Consider the following 15,833-nt stretch of genomic DNA (forward strand, 5'->3'; position numbering starts at 1 on the left):
TGTCTGCTTTACCTTTGCTGGTTATCAAAAATATGGGGGGCCCACATCATTGTATTCATTTATTTATTAGCTAGATACATGTGCAGTAAACTACACACACAAACCACTGATTATATATCTCACAGAGATCTATATATCTAAAGAGTGCAATTTTATTATATACAGTGGGTATGGAAAGTATTCAGACCCCTTTGCATTTTTCACTCTTTGCTTCATTGCAGTCATTTGGTAAATTCTAAAACGTTCATTTTTTTCTCATTAAAGTACATTCTGTGCCCCATCTCGACTGAAAAAAAATAGAAATGTAGAAATTTTTGAAAATTTATTAAAAAAAACTGAAATATCACATGGTCATAAGTATTCAGACCCTTCACTCAGACACTCATATTTAAGTCTCATGCTGTCCATTTCCTTGTGATCCTCCTTGAGATGGTTCTACTCCTTCATTGGAGTCCAGCTGTGTTTAATTAAACTGATAGGACTTGATTTGGAAAGGCACACACCTGTCTATATAAGACCTCACAGCTCACAGTGCATGTCAGACCAAATGAGAATCATGAGCTGAAAGGAACTGCCCAAGGGGCTCAGAGACAGAATTGTGGCAAGGTACAGATATGGTTGAAGCGCCCCCAGGGCCGTGGGGTACTCGGTAGCCGGGCCTCTGGTTGCCGGGGGATATCACGGTGGCTGGCCCGGTCCGTGACCCAGCGCGGTCAGCGAAAAGGGGAACTTCTATTATATGGGGTTTTTGGGATTATTCGTGACGCCACCTGTGGAATGCGGCTACGGGGTGCCACCGCTGCGGAGCAGTCCTCTGAGGCCAATGGTAGGGCAGTTTGTGATGGAATGGCTCCCCACTGATGGAGCGGGCCTCAGGGCAGCGTGGAGGATATACTGGATGGTAGTGCAGGGGAGAGACGGCAGGTCGGTCCCGGAGGAAGGATGGACACTCACACAGGGGTATGCTTCAGTAACTTTACTGATGATGCTGCAGGCATGGTCCAGGGTACTGCAGGTGATGGGCGCACTTCTGGACTCTCCCCAGTGAGCGGGTATAGGGCCTCCTGATCCGTTGCTTTACTCTCTAGGCTTCTGGCCTGCCTGGAGCTGGGCCTAGCTTGGTTACTGTCTCTCTATGCACCTGCTGACCTGGTGGTAGGGCTTTCTCTTTGGAGATCATTCTCCCTGGACGCTGGGACCTCTGTGACTCCTAGCCCTGGTACTACAATCAGCATTAGGTGGACCTGGGACCTGTAGTTCTCCAGGGGTTCCGGTGGTTCCTACTTTGTGTAGAGAGTCCCTGTAGGCACGGACCCCGCGTCTGGTATATATATCGGGGTGAGCTTACTATGCTCCTCTGCCCCCTAAGTTCCACTCTCCTTTTCTCCTCTTCTCCTCGCCATTGACCACACTCGGGGCCCTCACTACTTGGCAGCTGGCGTGCTGCATCTTCACCGCTCTCTGAGCGTTGGCACGCTCTCGGCTCACTCTGAGCTGTGTTCCTCTCTGAACACTGAACTGAAACTAAGACTAGACTGCAACTAACTGAGCTGCCTAGCTCCACCCTCCCTATATATGTCCCTAACGGTCTCCCTCTGCTGGTCTGAGGCGGAAGGTGGAGGTGTATGAATGTAGTGAGGGCCTCTTGTGGAGAAGTCCATCCATGCACCCTTCTGGGTTCTGTGGCACCAATGCGCAGCAGGGCGCCACATTCCCCCCTAGTAAAACTCAGTACTCCTGGACTGAAGCATTTTTTCAAAAACAGGTTAACAATAACATTAACATTTCTTCTCTTTATGGGAGGCACATCTCTTGAACGTTACAGGTGTAAAAACATAATAAATATATACAAATATAGAGCGTCCTCAGAGTCTTACAAGTTAATGGTGTCCATCTCACCGGTGAAAGAACATGAGGCACATGAGGGACCCGCCTGAAAACCCTCAATGTAGGCCCTGGGCGTGGCTACAGGGCATAGGTGATCCAGGTGCTGGACCACGTCTTCCGCCACGCCAAATGGGTTTTTGTTCAGTGGTCACTTAAAAGGGCACTCCACGGAGTGCAACTATGTACATAAGAGTTTTTTGAGCTGCTCACAGTCCTCAGCCACTGAGTCCTTTATATATACACCCTTATGGATAATTAATATTCATATAAATTGTCCATTGTAAGGCAAAACACATTTGTAATTAAATACATGAAAATCACACAAGAATAACATACCCCAGGGGCAACTATTTATACTATAGGTATTTCTACTTATTCACTGAACCTGAAAGGGGCCTGGCCTTTGATGCTACGTGTTGATCTGCGTAGTACAGGAGTGTGGATGGCATCTGTGTCTGCACCGTCTGCTACCCTGTCAGTTCTACGTGTGGGTAAATTGTAAAACTGCCTTAATCTCTCTATGGGGCTGGCAAGCACACTGGTTACTGGGCCTTCTGACTCTGCTTCTACCGGTGATCCTACTTCCGGGGATTCTTCCTGAGCAGGCTCTTCTGGGGCACTTACAGGTTCTACTTGTTGTGGAGGGTCGTCTCTGCTGTTGGTAGAAATGCATCACAGGTATTATTACTGCTCCACCTAGTTGAGGCCAATCTGCCAGGAAATCTCCTAATTCAGTGTGGAGTACTTCTTTAGGCTCCTCCGGCACGGTGACAGGCACTTCTTCCTGGGGCTTTAGCAGACCTGGACACAACCTCAGATGGTCTCTAGATACCGTTGCAGTCGTTCTTCCTCCGTCCTTGGTAATTAAACTGGTCTTCCTGTTATCAAATCTTGAATTTAACACAGTGTAGGGTTCCCTCTCCCACTGGTCATCAAGTTTGTGGTTTCTTCTTTTTCTCTTTAGCACAACTTCTCCAGGTGCTAGGGGTTCGGCTGGTGCACTCGGGTTGTACTGTGCTTCCTGCTTGTCTCTTACCCTATTCAGACTGTCTTCAACACAGGCTTGTACTCTCCTGTACTGTTCCTGTTGCTTCGTGTCCCAGTCCTCAGTGGACATATCTGCTTCGGGTTCTACTACACCAAGCTCCGGGTCCATTGGCAACTTTCCGGGTCTTGCTCGCATGAGATATGCTGGAGTACAATTGGTGGAACTCACAGGTATGTGGTTGTACAGATCTACCAGGTCAGGTAGCTTATCTGGCCACTGGTTTCTTTCTTCTAGCAGTAAGGTCTTCAACAGGTCGATGACGATGTTATTCATCTTTTCACATAACCCAATGGTTTGGGGGTGGTACGGTGTAGTCCAGATCTTCTTATACCAGTACAGATGGCAGAACTCCTTGAACAATTCGGCTTCAAAGGCAGGGCCTTGATCTGTCAGCACCTGCTCTGGGTATCCATGGGGCCTGCAGAAGTACGCCTGAAACATCTTCGCCGCAGTTTCTGCCGTGAGATCCTTGACGGAGGTGACCACCAGGAACCGGGAGTAGTGATCCACCATGGTCAGGGCATAGGAATATCCTGACCTCCTGGATGACAGCTTGACATGATCCAGGGCCACGATCTCCAAGGGTCGAGATGTCTAGATGGGTTGCAGGGGTGCCTTCTGGCTGCTGTAGTCTTTTCTTCTGAGGCTACAAGGTCCACAATCCCGGCACCATCTCTCTATGGAACTGCGCATTCCAACCCAATAAAACCGACCTTTCAGCAGGGTTTCTAGCTTCTACCAGTCAAAGTGCCCTGCTTGATCGTGGTAGGCCTCCAACACCATCTGGATGTCCGTCCTAGGCACTACGATCTGCCATACCATCTCATGGGTCCTCGGGTTGATGTACCTTCGGCACAGCTTCTCTCTATAGATAAACACCTGTGGAGACGCGTCCTTCTCCAGGGAGGAACCTTCCTGGGTTATCAGTTCTTTGATATGGCTGACAACCGGGTCGCTGTCCTGGGTCTCCTTCCAGCTGTGGTGAGGCAAAGGGTTTAACGTCTAACCACGATACCTCCTGGAGGTGCGCTGCTCGTGGACCATCCCATTTATATGGAAGGCCGGTAGCTCAATCTCTTCCAGGTCATCCACTTCTTCTTCAGTGTCCGACTGGTGAGGCATCCTGGGCAGGGCATCGGCATTCTTGCGGCCTGCCCGGTACTTAATGGTGAACTGGTAGTTTGACAGCCGAGCCATCCATCGTTGTTCCATGGCTCCTAACTTGGCTGTTTCTAGATGAGTCAAGGGTTTATTATCAGTGTAGGCAGTGAACTTACTGGAGGCTAGGTAGTGCTTGAACCGCTCGGTGATGGCTCAGACCAGGGCCAGGAACTCCAAGTTGAAGCTGCTATAGTTCTCTGGGTTCCTCTCAGTCGGGCGGAGCTTCCTGCTTGCATAGGCGATCACCTTCTCTTGGCCATTCTGCTTCTGACTTAACACAGCTCCTAATCCCTCGTTGCAGGCATCAGTGTGCAGTAGGAATGGTTGGCTGTAGTCAGGCTAGGCTAGGATCTCTTCACCGGTCAGGATCTCCATCATCACCTCAAAGGATTCAGCTTGCTCCTTACCCCACTGGAACGGGGGGGGGTTCTGCCTCTCCTACCAGGAGATCTTGCAAAGGCACCGCTTTCTTGGTATAGTCCTTCACAAACCTTCAGTAATACCCGACTAGTCCCAGGAACTGACGTACCTCCTTGAGGCTCTTCGGCTCCGGCCATTTCCGGATGGCAGTGACCTTCTCCGGGTCTGGTGCTACTCCTCCCGGACTGATGATGTGCCCCAGGTATTGTACCTTTCGCTTGAGCAGGTGGCACTTGGAGGGCTTCAGCTTCATCCCATACCGGGACAGCGACTCAAATACCTCTGCCAGGTGCTTCAAATGGTCCTTCTACATTTTGGAGTACACTGTCACATCATCCAGGTATAGCAGTACAGTCTCGAAGTTGCGGTGTCCCAGGCAGCACTCAATCAATCTCTGGAATGTTCCGGGGGCATTGCAGAGTCCGAACGGCAAACTGTTGAACTCGCAGAGTCCCATTGGGGCAGTGAAGGCCGTCTTCTCCCGATCCTCCTCAGCAACAGCTACTTGCCAGTACCCACTAGTGAGGTCAAGGGTGGAGAAGTAATTTGCAGACTTTAATGCAGTCAGGGATTCCTCTATACGGGGCAAAGGGTATGCATCTTTGTGTGTTATGCGATTTACCTGTCTGTAATCTACACACATTCTCATGCTTCCATCCTTTTTCCTGACTAGGACCAGGGGAGCTGCCCAGGGACTACAGCTATCCCTTACTACCCCTGCCTTCTTCAAGTCGTGCAACATCTCCTTCGCCATCTGGTAGTGTGCTGGTGGTATGGGCCTGTAACATTCTTTGATGGGTGGATGATTACCTGTGGGTATATGGTGTTGTACCCCTTTAATCCTCCCAAAGTCAAGTGGGTATTTACTGAATACCTGTGCGTATTCCTGAACCACCCAGTGTACACCCTGTTTCTGATGGGCAGGAGTGGTGTCTGTCCCAACATGGAGCTGTTGACACCAATCCCCCACCTGGGTCCCCGGGTCATTATCCTCCACTTCGTCTGGTGAGGTTAAGGACTCCGCCGTGTGTATGCAGTTGTTATCTACTGTGTACAGTTTGGCAACAGTGGCGTAGCGTGGTAATCTAACCTCATCCTCCCCATAGTTTAGGAGGCGTACGGGCACCCTCCCATTGCGTATATCCCTCTGGCAGTCAAGAGTGTAGGTCTATGCTCCGAGCTTAGGGGCTCTATTACCGCCTGGTAGCTCCATCATTTGAGACCTATTGCTGCTCTACACCAAATCAGCATCTCACTCATCGGGGGAATCACAATGGGTATCGGGTCTGTCACCCGTACATTACCAATTTCACCACCTGATAGCTTTACCTGTTGCTGGTACATAAGGGCTCAGATCTCTTTCTGGAGCACTCTCCTCTGCGCTGGTCTGGCGGTGTCAGCCATCTGTTGGAGCAAGAACAACACCTCTCCCAAACAGTTACTAACAATATTTGTGCCAAGTACCATATACAAGTCTGTATCATCAGGATTAGTCTCTACTACAATTAGTCCCTGGTCCTTCAGTTCCACTCTTCCCACCTTTACTGCCACATCCTTAACACCGACTAGGTTAAGGGGGAGGCCATTAGAGGCATACACGGAAAGGTTTGGAGCTGGTGGGTGAAGTTCGTCTATGGACCAGAACCTTTTGTAGAGGACATCAGGCATGATGGTTACCTGAGATCCTCTGTCCAACAGGGCAGGTGTCGCGATGCCGTCCAGCACAATGGACAGGAAAGGTCTTCCTCCCACGAACCAGCGGTACCAGTTTGATGGGCCTGGTTGGTCTACTCCTGGGTGTTGGCCCTCGGCCCCAGGGTTTCCTCGTTTAAAGGGCAGGTCCGCGTGGTGTGGCCTGCTTTCTGGCAGCGATAGCAGATAAACTCTCCTGGAGGGCGACGTTGGTCGTGGGTCCTCCCACGGGGTGGCGTTGTCCTCCTACGGGGTGGCGTTGTCCTCCTTCTTCTTCTCATCCAGGGGACATCCTCAGGGCTGTCGGCTAGCAGGATCCTTCCTTCCGGCTCAGGCTCCGTCTGTAGCTGCAGGGTGCTCATGACAGTGGCCAGGGTTTTACTTAACTGGTGCACTTTAGAGCGTAAGCTGTCCAGCTCGCTAAGGGGCACTGTTTGCATGCTTGTTTCGGTCGTTAGTGAAGGAGCGGTGGGCGCTGCAGGCACTGGGGTGGCCCCACCCTGGTAATGCTGTATAGCAGTGTCTGTGGTTTCCAGGGGCTGCAGGCCTTTTATAGCCATGTCCTTAAGGGTGTCAAAGGTGGCATCTGGATGGTCTAAGGCCCACCACCGTACAGTTCTGCTCTCCTCCTGGAACTTCAACCCCCGGATGAACTGTTCCGTCAGCATTTTAGTTTCCTCATGGATGCTGGCTGGACTAACCTGTTTCAGAGCCCGCAGGGCCTCCTGTAAGTGCCAGGCATAGTCCCGGATACTGTCTTCGGGTTTCTGGACACGCTGGTAGAACCTCATCCGGAGAGCTGTCTCAGTGCGGTTTTCAAACGTTGTTTGCAATCTTTTAAAGATGATGGACACTGATTCTTGGTCTGCGGCTGGCCAGGTTTCAACTTCTCGCTCAGCGGCACCAGTCAATTGTCCTAACACTACAGTGGCTCTCTGCTTGCCAGTCATAGAATACATATCCAGTATGCCGCATATTTTCCTCTTGAATCCGGACAGTGTGTCCGGCTTACCATTATACTGGGGGAACCACTTCGCTCCAGGGATATACGGCAGGGCCATAGGTATCAACGGAGTTACGACACCTGCTAGCGGAGCGGCCGCTCCGGCCTGTGCAGCGCCGGGCTCAAGTTGGGCATCAGGAGTGTTAGCCGGTGCTCTGGCGGCTTGCTGATCGTCGGCCATGGTTGCGCCCCCCTAGTGAATCGGAGCCTACCTTTTTCAACAGGAGAGGCCGCAGCTCCGCGGGCGACAGTCTTCTTTCAGGACCTTGCGTCGCTCGCGTCTGTTGTCAGAGCGTCCTCTCGCTCCTTCCAGGACCTGACGCTTCCTGGTACGACATCAGGGGCGAGGCAGGTCTTAGGCTTCGTGCGCTTCCAGCGGTTACGCCCCTCTTCTTCCCGCGCGGCAACAGGAAAAATGGCGGGAAAACTTCACCATGGTAAGGGTTACAGTCTTTTAAGGCACACAGTACCCGGTGGCAATGGGCACACAATCCTGTTCGTGACGCCAAATCATGACGCGCCCCCAGGGCCTGGGGTACTCGGCAGCCGGGCCTCTGGTTGCCGGGGGATATCATGGCGGATGGCCCGGTCCGTGACCCATGGCGGTCAGCGAAAAGGGGAACTTCTATTATATGGGGTTTTTGGGATTATTCGTGACGCCACCTGTGGAATGCAGCTACGGGGTGCCGCTGATGCGGAGCAGTCCTCTGAGGCCGATGGTAGGGCAGCTTGTGATGGAATGGCTCCCCACAGGTGGAGCGGGCCTCAGGGCAGCGTGGGAGATGTACTGGATGGTGGTGCAGGGGAGAGACGGCAGGTCGGTCACGGAGGAAGGATGGACACTCACACAGGGGTAAGCTTCAGTACCTTTACTGATGATGCTGCAGGCATGGTCCATGGTACTCCAGGTGATGGGCGCACTTCTGGACTCTCCCCAGTGTGCGGGTATAGGGCCTCCTGATCCGTTGCTTTACTCTCTAGGCTTCTGGCCTGCCTGGAGCTGGGCCTAGCTTGGTTACTGTCCTGGGACCTCTGTGACTCCTAGCCCTGGTACTACAATCAGCATTAGGTGGACCTGGGACCTGTAGTTCTCCAGGGGTTCCGGTGGTTCCTACTGGGTGTAGAGAGTCCCTGTAGGCACGGTGTCCGGTATATATATCGGGATGAGCTTACTATGCTCCTCTGCCCCCTAAGTTCCACTCTCCTTTTCTCCTCTTCTCCTCGCCGTCGACCACACTCGGGGCCCTCACTACTTGGCAGCTGGCGTGCTGCGTTTTCACCGCTCACTGAGCGTTGGCACACTCTCGGCTCACTCTGAGCTGTGTTCCTCTCTGAACACTGAACTGAAACTAAGACTAGACTGCAACTAACTGAGCTGCCTAGCTCCACCCTCCCTATATATGTCCCTAATGGGCTCCCTCTGCTGGTCTGAGGCGGAAGGTGGAGGTGTATGAATGTAGTGAGGGCCTCTTGTGGAGAAGTCCATCCATGCACCCTTCTGGGTTCTGTGGCACCAATGCGCAGCAGGGCGCCACATGGTCAAGGTTACAAAAGAATTTCTGGCTCTTCCTTTATTTCCTTTGTATGTATTAGAACAACAAAAAAAACAGAGAAAGAAAGGTAAATTGGACAATTTCACACCAAACCCCAAAAATGGGCTGGGCAAAATTATTACTACCCTCAACTTAATATTTGATTGCACACCGAAGCAATCAATCGCTTACTATAACCATCAACAAGCTTCTTACACCTCTCAACTGGTATTTTGGACCACTCTTCTTTTGCAAACTGCTCTAGGTCTCTCATATTTGAATGTTGCCTTCTCCCAACAGAAATTTTAAGATCTCTCCACCAGTGTTCAATGGAATTTAGATCCGGACTCATTGCTGGCCACTTCACAACTCTCCAGCGCTTTTTTTCCATCCATTTCTTTCCGGGTGCTTCTTGAAATATGTTTGTGGTCATTGTCCTGCTGGAAGACCCATGACCTAGGATGCAAACCCATGTTTCTGACACTGGGCACTACTTTGAGACCCAAAATCCTTTGGTTATCTTCAGATTTCATGATGCCTTGCACACAATCAAGGCACTCCGTGCCTGAGACAGCAAAACAACCCCAAAACATCTTTGAACCTCCACCATATTTTACTGTAGGTACTGTGTTGTTTTCTTTGGAGGCCTCATTCCATTTTCGGTAAAAAGTACAATGATGTGCTTTACCAAACAACTCTGTCTTGGTCACATCTGTCAACAAGATGCTTTCCCAGAAGGATTTTGGCTTACTCATGCACATTTTGGCAAGCTGCAGTCTAGCTTTTTTATGTCTCGGTGTCAGTAATAGGGTCCTCCTGGTCTCCTTCCATAGCATTTCATTTCATTCAAATGTTGACCGACAGTTCCCGCTGCCACTGATGCACCCTGAGCCTGCAGGACAGCTTGAATTTCTTTGGAACTTGATTGGGGCTGCTTATCCACCTTCCGGACTATCCTGAGTTGCAAACTTTCATCAATTTTTCTCCACTATCCACGTCTAAGGAGATTATCTACAGTGCCACGGGTTTTAAACTTCTTTATTATGTTGTGCACTGGGGACAAAGGAACAACAATATCTTTGGAGATAGACTTGTAACCTTGAGATTGGTGATATTTTTCAACAATTTTGGTTCTTAGGTCCTCAGAGAGCTCTCTTCTCCTCTTTCTGTTCACCATGATTACTGTGCCACAAACAGACACACAATGCAAATATTGAATCAACTTCTCCCCTTTTTATCTGGTTTCAGGTGTGATTTTCTTATTGCCCACACCTGTTACTTGCCACAGGCGAGTTTGAACGAGCATCACATGCTTGAAACAAAGTTGTTTACCCACAATTTTGGAAATGTGCCAATAATTTTGTCTGGCTCATTTTTGAGATTTTGGGAGATATTATGTCCATTTTTCATTTTTTTCCTCTGGTTTTTTTGTGTTGTTCCAATACACACAAAGGAAATAAACATGTGTATAAAAACGTGTAATTGCAATAATTTTCTGGGAGAAATACTTCATTTTCTGGAACAATTTCAAGGGTGCCAACACTTTCAGTCATGACTGGATCATTACATAGTGTCCTCTTTTGTTATGTACTTGTTATGCATAGCACCATCCCATATCGGATACTCTTGATATTTTTTTGCTATGTATAGTGCCTGTTTATTTCATACCATCCTCTCTGGTAAGATATTAAATGAAATGACTGCTAATGGAACATGGGAAAGCTTATTTTCTAATGAAGGAGGCTGATGGACTGGTCTTCTGGTCAGATGCAGCTTCATCAACAGTCATTTTATTTTATGTCTAACAAGAGAGGACTCTTTGAAATAATGATAGGGCACTGGGAATAACAAAAATAACAAGAATACGCTATGTAGGGGACTGTGTGATACATAACAAGAGATGTTACTATGTCATAATGGGACAGCGCTGAATATAACAATATAGGATGCTATGTAATAAGGGACGGCGTAATACATAACTAGTGAGGAACTGGCACTCTATACAGTAAGTCTCTTATACCATCATAATGAATTGGAGGGTGGTAGAAGATGTTATCAGGGTCTTATAATGAATTGGGGGATGGAGGAGGACGCTATCAGGAACTTAGCATCCTCCCTCATTTCCCAATTCTCTCTGATAGTGTCTTCTCCCACCCCCCAATTCATTATAAATCCCTGTAGAATGTCCTCTATCCCCTATTAATTTTAAATCCCTGATAGCATCCTCTGCCATACCCCAATTCATTATAAAGTGTCATATCCCCTTATCCTCTACTCTTCCACTCCTCAAGTCATTATAAGTCCCTATAGAGTCATAATGAATTCTGGGGTGTGGAGGATGCTATCAGTGACTTAACATCCTCCCCACCACCCAATTATACTATAAATCCATATGTAAAATCCTCGTTTGCACCCACTGTTCATTATAATTCCCTGATTCCATCCTCTATCACCCCTTACTCCCATGCCAACCATCCCTCGACCCTCCCTCATGTATCTCTCCCCAGTTTATTGAAAAAAATCACTCACCTCTGAGTACATTCACCTATGGCATCGCTTCTTTCCTCTTCTTGATGGGTACTTTCTAAATGACACAGGCACCCACAACGTGCTGACATCATAAAGCCACTCATCTGTGTCGCAGAGAAAGCTCCAAGCAGCAAGCTGAGGATGGTTTCCTGTAGCTCCACTGCCAAGGGCGGCACGGTGGCGCAGTGGTTAGCACTGCAGCCTTGCAGTGCTAGGGTCCTGGGTTCAAATCCCACCAAGGACAACATCTGCAAGGAGTTTGTATGTTTTGCGTGTGTTTCCTCCAGGTTCTCCGGTTTCCTCCCACACTCCAAAGACATACTGATAGGGAATCTAGATTGTGAGCCCCGATGGGGACAGCGACGATAATGTATGTTAGCGCTATATAAAGATTATTATTATTATTATTTTCTACTGTAGACAGGAGAGCTACAGGATTGCCCTATGGTGAGGGCAATCTGGCCATGGGCCCCCTCGAAGCCTCATGCTTCAAGCAACTGGCCAATTTGCCCTCATTATAATCTGCCTTGCAAGGAACCCACTCCACCTCAGGGCCCAGTGCAGCTGCAGTGGTTTCTTTACATATTCCAAAAGAGCCTGTGGGCACCTCAGGCATCAGGAGCAGTGCATGAATGTCTACTCTCCACCCTCTATTGCTATGCCTTTGCTCAAAGCCTGACATCAGTGATTGTTTTTCTAAATTCAAAAATGATAATACAGCACTAGCATAATAACAATCCTGCCCTGAAAGAACCAGAGATTCTGCACAGTCTGGACAGCTACTCCAAAAAAGTAGTTTGGGGAAAGTAAATTGTATAACATGTAAAATAAACACAGGTTATGGAAATCATTATGTTAAAAATTGCTATGCTTAAACAACTTAGGAAAAGGACAAGATCAATAAATCTCACTGGAAGTCATAATACCTGTCAGCCTCCTTACTAACTTGCCTTCTTCTGTGAGAGCATGCAATACAATGCTAAGCAGAACAGTAGATTTATACCATACTAATACATCAACTGCACACATTTGTATAAGAGGAATATTTTGTTGAGTGTTTTGTTTTTTGTGCTCCTTAAATAAAATGGATAGCATAAAAGTGTCGGAGCAAGCACATTCAGCAGATTGCTCTTTGGTTTGTGGGAGGATATATGGTCCTTCTCATACAGTAATATTATCTCACACAAAGGAAAGTGCAGGTAGAATATTGTGTTAGTGGCTTTAGCTGACAAGTGCAAGCATTTACACTAAATTCCCTCCATACAAGAAGCATACAGATCTATGACTTCTATTCAACTACCCTTACACTCATGCACACTCTTTCTCATCTAACAGAGTACCTATACTAAGTCAGTACCATTGGGTACTTGCAGTAATTGTCATCTGGTTGCCAGTGGTAGAGTCAGCCTCTTGTACTACCTATTAATTACCCAGTTAGATCTACCGATAGAATTTCTTACTCCTTACACAAACAAGCCCAAATAGGCATTTCATTTTAATAAGGGCAAATAAAGTTAAACTAGGTGCACACTGTACCTGTGCAGTATTTGTCAGGAGCATTTTCAGACAATTACTGTAAGGTTGCCATAGGTTCACACTCACCAAATAGAGGCCAAAAGTGTGAAATCTGTCTGGCAGTTACGTATGTGTCTGCAGCGATGGATTACAATGAGGAAAATCTGGGATACCACCAGGGTCATGGACTCTGTGGGGCCATGGCCGGATTTCCCTCATTATAACTTTTTTGTGCCACCATTGACATGGGGCAGGAGGAGATTGAGGACACAATTCAAACATCTAATTGTGTTGCTGGCTCTGACAGCTGTAGTGGTAGAGGCTTTGACAGGGGCAATCAGAATTTGGGCACAGCAAAAGGTGAGAAATAGGCTTTGGGGCACGGAGCTCACAATATTTTGCTTACGGAGACAACTGTGTCATGTGCCAAGTCATGAATATTACTGATGACAATTTGAAACCAGATCTGGGAGATGATATACAACCAAAATATCTTCTGTGAAACATCTGTTCCCAGAAGATCCAGAAGCTCGGGAGTTGGTGATGTCGTGTAGGAGGCTCAACAGTGTTTGAAAGCTTTGGTGGTGGTTGTGGTCGTGAATTCCATGTGCTGGCATCTCTGGTGAGGGAATTCTTTCACACATTACTGGAGGACTAATCTATTAGAGTGTGAAAGCTGTTCTGTTTGAAAATAAAATTTGTAGATCCTGGCACACATTGACTAGGAACTACATATCTCCATCAGCACATGAAACAACATCACCTCCTTATGTGAGGAAAGAAAGCTGATCATTAAGATAAGCAGGGCTCAAGTTGTTTTTTTTTCATCTATTTGTGATCGTCTTTCTGGTAGCGAGTCCACATTCACAAATAGTGCCAGTGCTTGATCATTGTCAATAGCCCTATCATAATCTTTGCTTACTGCTTTCCATACTCTTGCTGCCCTCCCACTGTTTTTTCATCAGTCAGTCTTTTGTATGCTGTAGAAAAATGTCATGAGTTGTCTGTTTGTGTTGAAAGTGAACTCCCACATGTCCAAGTTCACCACAATTGACCACCCGGATTGTACTGCCTTTTGCAAAAGAATTGTATGAATTTAGTCTCAATGGAAGATACCCACACTCCATTATCTATGAAATAAAAACATCTTTCCTTTATACTTTCACATGGTAGAAACAAAGGTCCTAATCCTTGATATTTACATTTTGCTACAAGTTTCACTCCATCGTCTACAGCAGCAGTTACAGCCATGGATTTTACATGTATGTTATGCCCAATTGAATGAGCGGTGATGCATGACCAAAAGCGAGATTGTTGTTTACTGGTGATACCTCCACACTACGCAACACGTATGAACTTCCTCCACTTCTTGATTGAACATTTTCCAGTCCCCACCAGCAATAGGATATAATGTTGTATCAAATGTTACACAGAATGACTCCTAGTCAACTATAAATAAGCAACTTAGTAAGAAAAAAATGCTTGAAACATCATGGCTGCCATGTAATTAGTCAAAATAACACATGCTCACTGCATTTACAGTACATTTCTTCAACTGAATAGTCCAGTTGAAATAAGGTTCTGCTCATTGTCAGAAGAGTGTGTGAGCATTTGAACCTACCATGATTACCAGTGAAAAAGAGTTTTTTACTGAGCCACCCGCTGATTTGAAAAATTGCATCATGATGGAATTCACCACTTCATATGAAAAATTGCATCACGATGGAATTCACCACTTCATATGAAAAATTGCATCATGATAGAATTCACCACTTCATATTCATATGGAATTCACCACTTCATATGAGCAACATCAATCAGTGAGGTGATGGATAATATTTAGGAGTATAGGAACTGAAATTTGTATTACTTTTAAATTTATCATTGGTAGGTGATGAACACTGTTTCTTGCTTCCTGAAGCTTCAAAAGAAAGTACAAACTTCTTTGGTTTTGAATGTTGCTTTGGATGTAGGGAGGCATCATCTCGGGTGAATTTCACAGGTAGATACTTGCGCTGGATTGAGGCAATGCATATCGATGGGCAGAAAGAGCAAACATTTTTATAAAAAATTGTTGGGATTCTATTACTCCCAATTTTCTTTAAGTTATTGTATCACCATCATTCTTGGTATAAATTAGATTTTTTTTTTTGGGTGGGGTCCTACTGAGATGACTTCTCCCAGTAAAATGCTCAGGAGGATTGGACTCCTATGCAGGGATGGGAATAATGGGAAAAAAAAATTGGAGTATTTTATTGATTCAATTTTCTTTAATAAAATTCACCTTTTGTATAAATTAAAAATATTTAATGATTTTTTTGGGTTGGGTGAAATTCCTTGTACAGGATTGAACCCCTGTACAAAGCAGGGCACAAAATTAAAATTGTTGTAACTTAGACAACAAAATTCTTGGTATTCTATTGATACCTTACCACTATCTTCATCCCAAACCTAGCCCACCTTTTCAACCTGTCACTAACAACTGATGTCTTCCCCTCATGCTTCAAACATGCCTCGATCACACCCATCCTCAAAAAGCCCTCCCTTGACCCATCCTCTCTGACTAGCTATCGCCCCATATCACTACTCCCCTACGCCTCAAAACTACTGGAACAACACGTCCATTCTGAACTGTCCTCCTGCTTTTCCTCCTGTTCCCTCTTCGAGCGCCTACAATATGGTTTCCGACTGCACTATTCTACTGAAACTGCACTGACTAAAGTCACCAACGACCTACTAACCACAAAATCCAAGTGACACTACTCTGTCCTCCTCTTCACACAGAGAACCATTCCCTCTTACTCCAGACTCTCTCATCTCTCGGTATCACAGACTTGGCCCTATCCTGCAACTCCTCATACCTAACAGACCGGACATTTAGTGTCTCCCACTCACACACCACCTCCTCATCTCACCCCCTATCAGTCGGTATTCCCCAAGGTTCAGTTCTAGTACCCCTATTCTTCTCCATCTACACCTTAGGCTTAGGACAGCTTGTAGAGTCTCATAGCTTTCATTATCACCTCTATGCCGATGACACACAGGT

This window comes from Phyllobates terribilis, unplaced genomic scaffold (genome assembly GCF_046119375.1).
Source record: "Phyllobates terribilis strain yellow unplaced genomic scaffold, ASM4611937v1 Scaffold_3__8_contigs__length_932513732, whole genome shotgun sequence".
NCBI classification, from domain to species: domain Eukaryota; kingdom Metazoa; phylum Chordata; class Amphibia; order Anura; family Dendrobatidae; genus Phyllobates; species Phyllobates terribilis.